Below are 14,034 nucleotides of genomic sequence, written 5' to 3'. Positions count from 1 at the left end.
ATCGGACGATGGACTGCCGAAGCTGAGCCCGCCCCCGCTGGCCAGCGGCCGCGCTCCGGCTCTGCGCAGGCGCGGGGATCTGTCCCAACGCGGTGTCCGCGCAGGCGCCGGCTCTGCGCAGGCGCGGGGTGTGCGCAGGCGCGTGGCGGCGGCCCTACCGGGAGCGCGCGGGTCCCTGAGATGGAAGACTCGAGGTGAAAGCTGAACTCAGCTCAGCAGGACGCGGGCTCCGCCGCGCGGGGTTCCCATAGACTCCCCACCCCCTGGGCGACCAGTTCCTGGGTGGCGGGCTGCTAAGGGAGGAGCTCCTTCGGAGATAGGTGCTTTCAAACCCCGCTCCCATTTTAAGCAAGGATTCTTTTTTCCTGGTTGAAATGGGTTGCCACATTTATATTGACTCTTTTATTGCTGTAAAATGTACCATTTTGACCACTTTTAAGCGTGCAGTTCTGTGGCATTAAGTATCTTTATATCGCTGGGCAACCATCCCCACCCTCCACCTCCGGAACGTTTTCATTTTCTTAAACTGGAACTCTATTCCTTACACAGTAACTCCCAGTTGCCCCCTTCCCTTCGTAAAAATTTATTTTTAGCTTTCAAATGATTCAGGTGTCAGTGAAGATAGGAGTATGTGACATAAATTCTCCCACTCTGGGGGCTGCCCCCCCCAGTTCCGTTCCTGAAAGTATCAGCAAATAGCTTTCTTCCCCTTCGGTGTTTCTTGGAGATCATCCCCGACGATCTAGACTTGCCGTAACTTGTCCACCGTGTCCCCTGTTGGTTGACAGTCGGGTTGTTACCAATGTTTGGACACAAGCTGCTTTTTTGTGCAAGTGTGAGGGCTTCTGTGGGAGGAATCCCTGGAATTGGCATTGCTGGGCCCAGCAGGATGTGCCTAAAGTAATGTTGATAGCTCTTGGCAAGCTCCCTCTGGAAGCTCCATTGATCATTGAAGCCCAGCCACAAAAGTAAGGGAGCCCGAACCTTCCCCGGCACGGCGGCTCCCCCTCTGCCTGACGCGTGAAAAATGGTATCTCACTGCCGTTTACAGCTGTGTTTCTGATGGTGGTTATTTTAAGGTTTTCTTGGAATCGCTTTTCGGTTTCATGCAAAGCCACTGAAACCTTTTTGAAGAGTTGCTGGTGGATTCCTCTGGACAGCGGTCGCGGTGTGTTCTCTGAGCCACAGAAGAAGGGTCACCCGTGAACCTCAGTGATTTATGCTGTGCCGTGGTAGTGATGTGAGGGACGGCACAGACGTTCATGACACATCTGTTTTGCGCCAGGTATTGTGCTAGGTGCTCCACCCTACATCACCTGGGTAACTTCAGTTTTATGGTTTATAATGTAAGTATTTACCGTAGAGTGAATGCCACCGCAGATTCGTATGTTGAAACCTAACCCCCCAGTGTGATGGCGTTAGGAGGGGGGCCTCTGGGGGTGATGAGGTCATGGGGATGGAGCCCTCATAAAAGGGACCCCTCACCCCTTCTTCCAGGTGAGGAAACAACAGGAAGACACCACCCAGGAACCTGGAAGGGGCTCTCACCAGACACTGAATCTGCCAGCACCTTGACCTTGGACTTCCAGCCTCCAGAACTGTGAGAGCTCAGTGGTAGTTGTTTAAGCTGCCAGCCTGTGGTGGTGTTTGGGATAGCATCTTGAACAGACGTAGACAGTACTACATGGACGTGATTTAGAGAGTGAATTACCAGATCCCCTTCTATACCCCCCGCCCAGGTTCCAGCTCACCAAAGACGGCCACTTTTAAATCTCTTATATTTCTCCGTGTTTCTAAATAATCTGCTTCTTTTCCCTCTTTCTTTCTCTCTTTCCTTTATTTCCGTTTTCGATGGTGTCTGTTGATTACCACTAAGTAGGAATGAGGAATTCTCTTCCAGCCCCACCACAGTCCTTCCTCCCCCATACAGTTAAATGTTCTCAGTGTTATGATGGTGTAAACCATGTTCACGGTTGAACGTGTAGGCATAAATGCCTGACTGTGTGCATGTGGGCAAAGGGCCCCTTATGTAGTGGGGAACCTTGAACAAACAAGCCCCCTGAAGGAGGGCTGGACGTAGACCCCCAGGCTGACACAGTGAGCCCCAGGTCTCCTGAATGGTCAGTCTACATGCATGTATAAGATAAACTCATCATAGGGCCTCTATTTTCTTTTTCTTTCTTTTTTTTTTTTTTTTTTTTTGTCAGAGAGGTGTGGGTTAATGCCTGTTGGGTCATGGTGAGGGTGAGAAACCAGACGGAGAAACTTTAAGACACACGTCCACACGTTCTGATTTGCTCCGTTCAAACGTGTTTCACAGGCGTGGTGGTAGGTGCAGGGAAAACAGAGTCAGCTTGAATTGTCAAGGTCGAGGGGCAACAGCGAAGCCTGGAGCATCTCCCATAGTCCTCAGATTTCCTGTCTTGTTTCAAAGCATTTTTTTTTTAATGTGGTGAAATATACGTAACATAAAATTTACCATCTTAACCGTTTTCAAGTGTGCAGTTCAGTGGCAATAAGGGCACTCACGTTGCTGTGCGGCCATCACCACCATCATCTCCAGAGCTCTCTGATCTTCCCAAACTGAGAGTCTGTCCCCACTGAATGCTGACTGCCCACCCCTCCTCCAGCCCCTGGCAGCCACCCTTCTACTCTCTGTGTCTGAATGTGTCCACTCCAGGGGCCTCGTGTAAGTGGAATCCTATAGGATTTGTCCCTCTGTGTCTGGCTTATGTCACTGAGCATAATGTCCTCAGGGTCCATCCACGCGGTAGCAGGTGCCAGGATTTCCTTCCTTTTTAAGGCTGAGTAATACTGTTCCGTTGTGTGGACGGACCATTGCTTATCCATTTATCCATCAGTGGATTTTTGTGGTGCTTCTGCCTCTTGGCTGTTGTGAGGAATGCTGCTGTGAGCGTGGGTGTCAAACATCCCTTCAAGTTCCTGCTTTCAGTTCTTTTGGGTAGAATTGCCCAGTGGTAGGATTGCTGGCTCATGTGGTAGTTCTGTGTTTAATGTTTTGAGGAACCTCCAGACTGTTCTCCCCGCGCCTGCACCATTTTACATCCCCGCCAGCAGTCACGAGCTTCCCGTTTCTCTGTGTCCCCGCTGACCCTTGTTCTTTTCTTTCGTTCTTTTTCTGTGGTAGCCATCCCAAGGGCTGTGAAGTGTGAACTGGTGTCTCATTGCGGTTTCATGTGCATTCCCAGGTTTCCTTTTATTTGTGGTGATTTCTCAGTGTTGACGAGAGAGCATGTGGGATGGCGTTTCCCAAACGTTGGCATGCGTACCCGTCACCCAGGGAGTGTGCTGCAATGCAGGTTCTGAGTCAGGAGGTCTGGGAGTCTGCCTGTGTAGCCAGCGCCCCAGGTGTCGACGGCAGAAGCTGCTGGGTGAGGACCACCCCGTGAGTAATAAAGACAGATGACACAGTGCACAGAGGCCCTGCAGTCAGGCCAACCCAGCGTGGGGGTAACTTTCCTAGCCGCAGAGAGCGTGTTTCCTACAGCAGGGCAGTGCTCCCTGAAGGGACTTAGTGGATGGGAGGTGACTTGAAAAGATGATATGTGTGTGTACGTAGATCTTTCCTTATTGCCCTTTCGTTTCAATTCAGTCCACTCTGGAGATCCTCAGCAGCGAGGGTACTCTGGAACCGGGGACGTGTGAAACACCAGGGAGTGAGGCAGTGGGAGATGGAAAGGGAGGGAGTCTCCTGTCCCGGGGGAGATTACCTTGGTGGGCGAGGATTCACTACTTACAGAGAAGGTGACATTGCAGAGGTGATGAGGTGCAGGGAGACTCCACCGCGAGGTGGTACACGTGGGCGATGCAGACGGTGTGGTCCAGGGCAAGCGGACGGAAGAGGAGTCCGGGGGGGCGGGCGGAGCTGGGGGGTCGGAGTGGCGCTGGTGGCGGGGACGTTCTGGCAGTGGAGGCGGTGGGAGCCACTGAGCAGGAGAACATAGGAGGAAGCTCCTCTCTCCTCCAGGCCAAGCCAGCAGCCCGGCGGCAGCCAGACCCTCGTGTGTGCCGGCGGCAGCACCCATTCAGAGCGAGAAGGGCCAGTGCCGCGGATTTCACTGCCCGCCTCGTTTCTCATTGTCCTCTCCATCACCTTCTGGAGTCCCATGGGGCTTCTCATCTTGAAGGGCTTGAACTCGACGACCTCTAAAGGCCCAGGACTCTGACCCTGCGCCCGCACAGCGAGCCCGTCTCCGTGGGTCCCGGCACTGGCTCGAGGCTTTTCTGCAGAAGGCTGGGTGGCAAACACCATTGGCTTCCTGCCTCTTCCAGCTCGGCCGCCACGACCTGCCTTTGCTGTGGCAGATCCGGAGCAGCGCTAGAAAACGAGCAAGTGACACGGACACGGAGGTGTGCATCTCAGAGAATTTTCAGGCCGCAACGTCTTCTTTTGATTTTGTTGGTATTTTTCTACAGTGGTAAAATACACATAACACACAACGTCCCTTTTAACCGGGTTTGAGTGTTCAGTTCTAAGAGCGTTCACACTGCGGTGCAGCCGTCACCACCGTCCGCCTCCAGAACGTTCTCACCCTCTTAAACTGAGACTCTGTCCCCAATAAACGCCGACTCCCCGGCCCTCACAGCCACCATCTACTTTCTGTCACTCTGACTTTGACTCCTTTAGGTCCCCATGTCAGTGGAATCATGTAGGACCTGCCTTTTTGTGTCTAGTTTATTTCACTGTGCATCGTGTCCTCAGGGTTCACCTGTGTGGCGAGCGTCACGGTTTCCTTCCTTTTTATTGCTGAGCGACGTTCCGTTGTGCAGATGGACCACACTTTATTCATCCATCCGTGGACGCTGGGCTCTTCCACCTCTTGACCATTGTGAATAATGCTGCTATGTCTTTTTTTTTTTTTATGTCTTTTTTTTTTAATATTTATTGATTGATTTGGCTGCGCTGGGTCTTAGTTGCGGCACGTGGGCTCCTTAGTTGCGGCATGCGGACTCTTAGTTGCGGCACGCATGCGGGATCTAGTTCCCTGACCAGGGATCGAACCCGGGCCCCCTGCATTGGGAGCACGGAGTCTTAGCCACTGGACCACCAGGGAAGTCCCTGCTACGTCTTTTGCTTTTCTTTGATATGAGCACCCCCAGCTCTTGGGCTGTCCAAAACAGGTCGGGAGGGCTCGGTTTGGCCCCTGGCCATGGCTCACTGACCCTGCTCTCAAGCAGAACGGTCCCAAGTCACATTCTGTGCTCCGCTTTGCATTGCCTTGTAAGTATCCAGGAACTGCCCACGCTCACCAGCCATCCCCATCTAGAGAAAACATCTCGGTGGAGTGGCCCAGGGCTGAGGGCTCTCGGCTGGACCATGTCCCGGTCATCACTGCAGGGGACGCCCGCCCTGCCCTTTTCTTCTTGATAACTTTTTTTCCCCCACAGCCATTGTTTCTGGGTAAAAGTTTTCCTGTTTATTAAGGAACGTTTGATGCACATAAAAGAATACAGGTCACGTGGTCATTTAAAGCGTCAAAAAATGAAGCCCTAGCCTCTACCACTTACTTGGAGAACTCCCACCAGTTTCCCCAAGTACCTGGTGCATCTCCCATCCTGGTCCACTCGCAGATGCAAGGAGGTGGGTGGCCCTCCTTTCTGTGAGGTCTTGTCCCTGCACAGCACTTCCTGTGTCTGAGCCTAGCTCTTCTCGTAGTTATGTCTCTAAGGACCCCTGACTCTTCCTTATAGGATGAATTGAGTGTCAAGATGACCCAGCTGCAGAGGACCTGCTGGCATCCTGGGAAGGTGAGGATGACAGAGTAGTGGGGTTGGTAGCAGAAATGGAGAAACAGAGCTCAGTTCACGCTCCACGTGGAGACTCGTGGGAGGTCACCCCGGCCTTCATACTTTCAGGCTTTCAAAATCACCTTCCATTGTCTCTGTCTTGAGGGAAGAGTGTAACTTTCTAGTAATCACAGAAGGGAAGTTCTGAAGCCTTCGGAGTCCTTCTAAACTTGGCTAAGTTGTGCGTGCTTCTCTGATCGTTCACGAACTTTCGTTGGGGTCCTCCTCCAGCAGGGGCTGTATCGGGTGAGGGGGGAGGTTGGCAACCTCCTTGTGGAGGTGAGACAGCTTCTAAAAATTGAACGAAGGGGACTTCCCTGGTGGTCCAGCGGTTAAGACTCCGCACTCCCAACGCAGGGGGCCCAGGTTCAATCCCTAGTCAGGGAGCTAGATCCCACGTGCCCCAGCTAAAGATCCCGCGTGCCGCAGCTAAGGCTTGGCGCAGTCAAATAAATAAATATTTTTAAAAGAAAAGACTGAACAAAAGCACAGCAGAGAGAGTGGCACGGGAGGCCACAGGTGACAGCGGTGGGTCGCCGGGAGATGCAAATATATGCTGTGGTCCCACGGGCGTGGCGACAGCCTGGAGAACGATGTGATTGTAACTGTGTCTTGAGAGCAAAGCCAGTCGGTGACATGGATGCATTGGAGCGAGGGCTGTCTGTGGCCAGGGAGACCTCTAAAAGGTCACCGCGGTGGTCTGTGCCACTGTCCTCTTCTGTGACGTAGGCTAAGGAGATAAAGTGTCACAGACAGTGACAGTCTGGAATGGAAGGTCTGGACCAGCAGGGGAGTGGCAGCGAACAGAGCCTGAGGCCTGGAGGAGTGAGATGGGAAGAAAGCACAGGGCGTGTCGAGGGCCCAGGGCTGGAGACAGAGGGAGGGCAATCGTGGCAAATTCCACCCGTGAAAATTCCAGAAAGCACCATCGCATCTGTAGTGACAGAAAGCAGACCAGTGGCTCCCGAGGGGGTGGGGTGCGCGGATGAGGAAGGGGCAGGAGCAAGCTTCCTGGGGGTGGGTATGTCCCTTCCGTCGGTGGGGGCGATGGTGTCACAGGTGCGCATCACACGTGGACGGCAGCGTACGTGCAAGTGAGCATATGCCAGCCACCTCTCAGTGAAGCAGGTTTGATTGTGCAGGATTTTCTGTGAGGCCCAGGTGGATGACTTTGAACTGAAGGGCTCAGAGAGGGTGGGAGAGGGCTCTCGCTGTCGTCTGAGGATAACACGCTCATGGTGTCAGAGGCGCTGTCTTTGCCCAGCTGCTCATCTAAAAGTACTTGCCTTCAGTCTTGGAACCGAGAGGGCAGCGCGGGAAGAAGTTCCACAAGTGGGGAATGAAGCTGCATCTGGAGGAGGGCGAGGTGTGGGTGGTGAGCCCCCTCCCCTCCTCCTGCTTGCGTCTCTTTTTTCTTTTAACGTATGGATTTTAAATGAATTAATTAATTTATTTGGCTGCGTCCGGTCTTAGTGGCAGCACGCGGAATCTTTGTTGCGGCACGCGGGATCTTTCATTGCAGTACGTGGGCCCATCTTTGCAACATGCAGGCTTCTCTCTAGTTTTGGTGTGCAGGCTCCAGGGCACGCAGCCTCAGTAGTTGTGGCGTGCGGACTCTCTAGGCTTTCTAGTTGTGGCGCGTGAGCTCTAGAGCGCGCCGGTTTAGTTACTCCGTGGCATGTGGGATCTTAGTTCCCTGACCAGGGATCGAACCCACGTCCCCTGTGTTGGAAGGCAGATTCTTAACCACTGGACCGCCAGCTAAGTTCCTCGCGTCTGACGTTTGCGTCTCGGGCCTCGAGTATAGGCCCAGCGCACGTATGCACATGTTCAAGAAGCATGAGTTTCAGGAGCGTCGCCTGAGTGCAGGGCCTCCTGCGGGGCCTGATGCCATCGTGAAGAGACACAGAGGCCCTGTTTCCACCAGCACCATGGCCTGAGCCCTAACCTCGCCCGTCTGCATGGCCCCTGCTCCCCCCCTATTGAAATGAGTGACGTTTTCCCAGGAGCAGCTCACTCTACCCTGGATCCCACTCCCAGCTGCCGTGTCTGACCCGAGTTTGGATCTCTGCTCTGCCATTGGCCAGTGGGCCTCTCACAGTCCCAGCCTCTGTGCGCTCCCATTCCCTACAGAGTCCTTCCTCTTGGGGCCTGTTGGGAGATGACACAGCTGGCAGGGAGCCAGCATCACCCTGCAGGCCCCGTGTTTGGACGTGGGATCTTTACAGAGCGGATTAGACTAAAGTGAAGCCAGAGATAAGAAAAGAGATAAGAAAATAGGACCCAGGGCTTCCCCGGTGGCGCAGTGGTTGGGAGTCCGCCTGCCGATGCAGGGGATGCGGGTTCGTGCCCCGGTCCGGGAAGATCCCACATGCCGTGGAGCGGCTGGGCCCGTGAGCCATGGCCGCTGAGCCTGCGTGTCCGGAGCCTGTGCTCCGCAACGGGAGAGGCCACAACAGTGAGGGGCCCGCGTACCAAAAAAAAAAAAAGAAAGAAAAGAAAATAGGACCCAGACACATAGGCGGACGACCACATGAGGAACTGGGGAGAAGCCGGCCTCGGGAGGAGCCACCCTGCCGACCCCTGGATCTGGGACGTCCGGTCTCCAGGACGCTGAGACAGGAAAGGTGTGTGTGGAGCCGTGGGCTTGTGGTACTCTGTCATGGGTTATAACACACCAGTTCCCCAGATCTTAGGAACAAAGGCACAGAGCAGGCTGCTCTGCGTGTGTAACTGTAGCCGTTAACAGGGACCCTCTGTGGGCTCTTCAGCGGCCCCGGGGTTATCCCCGCTCTTGCAGGTGTTTGGCGAATCTTGAGAGGTGCCTTCCGGCCGCGTCTGCCAGCGTCTTGTTGCCGAGCTTCCCGTGAGACGTTTACAGTTCCAACAGACACGCTTAAGGTCTCACTGAGACCCAGGGCGCTGGGCTCCCGGAGGCAGAGTGTGGAGGGCTGTTCACCAGGGGCTGCGGGCTGCCTACCTGCCTTTAGCCCCCAAGCCCGGCTCGCAGCAGCCCACGTCAGCCCTCCTGTGGACCAGGCGCTCCAACCTCCCTTTCCTCTTTCTCCTCAGCTTCTCTCTCCTGTTTCCCAAAGCCCGGTCAGCTCTGAGATGGTGAGTGTCTCCTGCCGTTCTCCTTGCTTCCAGCCCATCTTCCCCCCCCACCAGGCGTGGGAGGGGACCCGCTTCCCATGTGGATTCCAGAGCTCCCCTTCCTGCGCGTCTGGCCGCCCTCTGACCGTCTCACCCCACGCCCTGGCCCTGCGTCAAAAACGTATCTGCTCTCCTGATCTGGCGCCTTATTTGTGGTTTCCAAGGGAAAGGAAAGCTCAGGATTGCTTACTGAGCAGCAACGTGGTTTAGGAGCCAAGACTACAGACTCCGGAGCCAGAAATCCCAGCCCTGCCGTGGACCCGCCGTGAGACTCTGGACAAGCTGCTTGGGCCCTCAGTGCCACGTCCTCCCTCACGGGGATAAAGCCGTGAGAGGGGTCGTGTCGGCGCCATGCCACGTCCGTCCGCAGTAACTGTTGATTACTGTCGGTCCCCAAAGAAGCTCTCAGGTGAGTACAGTCGCCCTTCAGAAGAAACTGTTCATTAAATCAGGAGTAAATAACGCGGCCTCTGCAGCTTCCAGTTTTCTGAAACGAGGGCTCCAGACACGGCGTCGTCCACTGTATGCACGAGGCTGGGAAGCCTCGCCAGCTGGGTGGACAGCTGGCATCCCGCCCACACTCCTTGGCCTCCCTGTTCGAGCCAACCACTGTGGAAAGTATTTCCCTCATCAGGGGACATGTGCACCCGGCTTACCTGCTTCCAGACACCCGCACATGTGGTCCTGCAGCCCGGCTGCCGCTGTAACTAGATCTGGGGCTCGATCCATGCAGCCTGGATGAGCCCAGGAGGCTGCTTGCTGGGCCTCCTGGGGCTGACGACGGTTATCACGTTTGTGCTAAGCACAGCAGACCCCTATCCAAGGGCGGGAAAAAGCCGCGATTGTGAGACAAGCCCCAGAGCTGGATCGAAGGGGCAGGAAAGTCTGGTGTAGACCAAGGCTCGCCCTGGTCCCTCTTTATTCCCCCATTCCCTCGGTGTTTGTCCAGGGCCTGTCCCGGATCAGATAGAGGTTAGGCACGTGGGATGCAGAGGCTGCCGCCACGTGGGGGCTTCGTGGGAGAAAGTGGCCTCGTGTGCGATGCGAAGGGCGACAGGCTTGAACTTGAGACTGCGGGGCAGGCAGCCTGTCTGAGGCTGGAACGGCGTGAGCTGAGGAGGTCGTGGAGCCGCCCGTGGGGCGCAGGATGCAGGCTGAATGGGGGGTGGCAGCGGGGGCCGGGAGGATCCTTCCACTGTCGGCCTGGGAGGTGGCCGTGAAGGTCGAGGTGAAGATGCTGGTGTGAGAAGGCCTGAGAGGTGCAGCTGGCTGACTGTGGGGTGGGAGGGTGAGTACAGGGCCCGTCTCTCGTGATGCACGTGTGAGGAAACCACGTGGCCTCGGAGAGTCATTTCTGGAGTCAGTGGATAAAGCAAGAAGCACGTCAGGGCAGAGCTGCCCCCAGTGACGGGTGGATGGCTCCCCGGAGCGGCGGACCCCCCAGCTCCTCCCCGGGCGGCCCCCTGCCACTCCGGCCCTGAGGGCTCACGTTCACACTCGAGGGTCCCGGGTAGGGTCGGGGCTTCCCACGCCCGCCCAGACGATTAAAGCCCCCGAGAGCTAGTTTGTGTGGAAGCTTCCGTCTGTTTTTACGCACTTCGGGAGTTCAACTTGCGGAATTCGTTCACTAAGTTCATTTAAAGTGATCAGTGATAAACCCATCACGTGTTAACGTTTTGTGAACAATAGACATTTTCTGAGGCAGAGTTGTAGCGTGGACAGTGGTGGTGGTTCGCATCTTTGCGAGTGTCCACGTGCGGCCCCGTGGACGTCTGTGGCCAGGCTGTCCCCTCAGCGTCCTCCTTCTGACGCTTTGGCTGACGTGTGGGAAGGAAACCTAGCCGTGTGGCGGGGACGCGCTGGAACCACTTTCGGACGGTGTGGCTCTTGTTTGAAAGCACCTGAACTCTGCCCGTTGTGCTGTGATCCCGGCGCCGGCAGTGAGCTTCCCGCAGTCTGCTCCACTGGCTTCCCTGGTCTGTCTGGTGCTTTGTGTCTTTGGTCCAGGCGGGGCTTTGTGACATCCGCATCGTCATTTGGAAAATATTGCTTCACTGACTACACAGAGCTTCCAAATGCTGACGTTTCTTTTTTATATATATAAAAATTTATTTATTTATTTTTTGTGTTGGGTCTTCGTTGCTGCGCGCGGGCTTTCTCTGGTTGCGGCGAGTGGGGGCTACTCTTCGTTGTGGTGCGTGGGCTTCTCATTGCAGTGGCTTCTCTTGTTGCGGAGCATGGGTTCTAGGCACGTGGGCTTCAGTAGTTGTGGCACCCGGGCTCAGTAGTTGTGGCTCACCGGCTCTAGAGCACAGGCTCAGTAGTTGTGGCGCACGGGCTTAGTTGCTCCGCGGCATGTGGGATCTTCCCGGACCAGGGCTCGAACCCGTGTGCCCTGCACCGGCAGGCGGATTCTTAACCACTGCGCCACCAGGGAAGTCCCTGACATGTTTCATTTTACAGTATGAAAAACTCACTTCCTCATCAGAAAAGTCTTTAAGATTGGGAAGTTGCCAAGCTTTTACGGAAGACAGACGTTTCCAAAATTGCCGTTTTCTCCTGAAAGCGCAAGTGCTATCATTGGCAGTAAATACTGTCCGTCCTCCCTGAAGTGGCAGGCTCACTGGTCCTTTTCTGAGAAGCCGTCTGCGAGGACTGTGGTCGAGGTGACCCTGCACACCTCACACGGCAGGTCCCCCTCCAGTGGCAGTGGAGGGCCGCGCACACTCCCCACATCTCCACTCAGAACGTCGCAGGGACCAGGACTCAGGTTGGAGGACGTCCTGAAGCTGCACTGCTCTGCGTGAGTGTGTGGTGGTGAACTTTGGTGCCTCGGTCTGTGCGGAGCCGCCAGTGGTGCAGCCCCCTGCTTTTGCACCGTCGATGTTGTGAGGAATGTAACGAGTCTCCCTGCGCGTGGCCCCCTGGACAGGGGTCTGCAGGCCACCTGTGAGAACTACTCTGCTGGAGGAGGAGGGAGACGACCCCTGGGGTGAGCGGAGCCAGTGAGACGGCGGGCCATGCTTCCCCGATGCCCAGCAGGGTCACCTCGACTGTCCTCAGCCTCTTTCTGGCCAGTTCAGAGCAGCTGCATGTCAGAGGTCACGCTGCAGCATTCCCAGAGAGCCCCTGTGACTCCATGATCTGCCTTCCCTATAGAAGTACAGGTGTCACTGTGTCCTGGGCCCCAGGCCTGTTCCCGGGAGAAGGAAAGGGGGCAGGTGTTGGAGCTGGGAGCAAGACTGAGGTGATTCTGCCTCTGCCTGAGGACCAGTTACAGGTGACCCTTATAGGGGGCAAAAGCAGCCCTGAGGGGCAGAGGTGTGGGGAGGGGGAGGCCTGGGCACAGCTGGCTGTGAAACCCTGGGTGGTGGGGAGCGCTGACTGGCGCCTGGGAGGACGGTCTCTATTCCACGTGACACCCAAGGATGGCCCGTGCTCACCCAGCAGGATGGACCCTGGTGGGAGCCCCGCCCTCACACCTTCTGCCCTCCTGTCCGTCAGCTCTCCCCAGCGCCCTGCTGGCACCTGAGGACACCCTGGGCAGCTGCCAGACCATCTCTTGGGCAGCTCGGCTTGGGCTGGGGGGTGCAGCTGGGAGGAGAGGTTTCCTGGAGCCAGAACTTGGTGGTCGAGAAATGGACGCAGAGTCTAGGAGGGGTTAAAGGCCGAGGGTCTCCCTAGAGGTAGCGATCGTATTTTATGTTTGGTGTGCCACGTGTCTCCTTTTGCTGCTGTGTCTCCTGGGCCCCTCCTGAATTCTGGAACAGAGGGCAGCCCACTTCCCTGTGCTCAGAAGCAGGAACCAAGGCTTCACAGTGGAATGAAGCCACTGTAAAGGCTGGAGCCGGAACGCCTCACTGCTGGATCTGGTGGAGGCTCTGTGTTCGCAGCAGACTCCCACAGACCCCGGCTGGGGGAGCGGTGCCGCCTCGCCCCACATCAGCTCCAGCCTCTCCCCGCACCTCTGAGTCCTGGCAGCCGGGGCGCTCTCCCTGGAATCCTCCGCCATCCACAAGGTGATGGCGGCTGGAAACTTGTTCCACTGCACTTTGCCAGGGAGCTATACTTAGCCGCCAAGTGGAGGCCAGGAGTGGGCTCGCTGAGTATAGATAGTAACGAGCCGCCTATTTTAGAACTCCCAGAGAACCCCCAGCACGGTATTTATAGAAGCCTCTGGGCTTCTGGAAGGGAAGCCATAACCTTAGCGTGCCTGGGCCTTCAGGAGAGAGGTCTCTCCACGGGGAGCGGGGCAGGGAGCTGGGCCCCCGAGAGGCTGGGTGTCCCTCTCACACCTGTTCCGGGACCCGAGCCACGGGGCCAGGCGCTCGCGTCCCAGTCAGAAGGCAGCGCGCGCGGGTTTTCTGTCCGCTGCCCGTCACATGCCTCCTGGGAGCGACTTTCATGTGGTGCTGACGCCGCCCCGCCCTCGGCTCCTTCCGATTCTCGTCCAGAATCCTGGCGCTTTCTCAGGCTCCTGCTTTTGCCCAGACTGAGCTGGGCCGCCTCTGAAACACCCGCCTCCAGCTCCCCTGGTCCTGGGGCTCCTTCCCTGGAGAGAGGCACCAACAGCGTGCCTGAAGCTGTGCGGCCAGAAGGCCTTCTTTACGGAGAAAAGGGGAAATGTAATGCGTAAAACTGGGGTAGAGAAAGCCTATAGCTGGGGGGACCCAGGTAGCAGTCCTGCCCTCACCCGGGCCGGTGTGAGGGATGGTTGCACCCCTCCTGATTCCCATCTGTGGGTGTTGGGAGAGGGCTCCAAAAACCCAGATCTTAAGCGAGCATCCCGGGTCAATGCTGCCGACCAGGCAAAGTCATGAGGAATGAGGAACGGAGGGTGGGAAGCTGTGAGGCCTGAGTGGCCGGTGGGGACACGGCCCCACGGCGGGGACGAGGCATGCTGACTGCAGCCGCCCTCCTCGGAGGGGAACATCTCCCCCACTCGCTCCACGTCGACTCCCTGGCAGGTGCCCGGGCCTCTCTTCATCCCGCCTGCCAACCCACCCTCTGCCACCCCTGCCCTCCGCCAGCCCAGATATAAATATAAGAGCATTTTCCATGGGCCGGCACAGA

At 56.5% G+C, this 14,034-nt stretch overlaps 2 long non-coding RNA genes across 3 annotated transcripts; both read left to right on the top strand.

Moving 5' to 3' along the window:
* LOC117196691 (uncharacterized) lies at positions 1-2,492 on the top strand. 2 transcript variants are annotated; one of them, XR_004476992.1, is made up of 2 exons: positions 1-1,285; positions 1,498-2,492. It is a non-coding gene; the product is annotated as an uncharacterized LOC117196691 (long non-coding RNA). The 2 variants fall into 2 exon arrangements; XR_004476994.1 differs by having other exon boundaries at positions 1-1,320.
* Positions 2,493-8,267: 5,775 nt separating this feature from the next.
* On the top strand, positions 8,268-11,080 carry LOC125962734 (uncharacterized). Its single transcript, XR_007474391.1, has 2 exons — positions 8,268-8,435; positions 8,881-11,080. It is a non-coding gene; the product is annotated as an uncharacterized LOC125962734 (long non-coding RNA).
* Positions 11,081-14,034: the final 2,954 nt, after the last annotated feature.

Source organism: Orcinus orca, chromosome 20 (assembly GCF_937001465.1).
Source record: "Orcinus orca chromosome 20, mOrcOrc1.1, whole genome shotgun sequence".
Taxonomy (NCBI): Eukaryota; Metazoa; Chordata; class Mammalia; order Artiodactyla; family Delphinidae; genus Orcinus; species Orcinus orca.
Note: the sequence above shows the minus strand (reverse complement) of the source record. Positions and strands in the feature narration are given on the sequence as shown.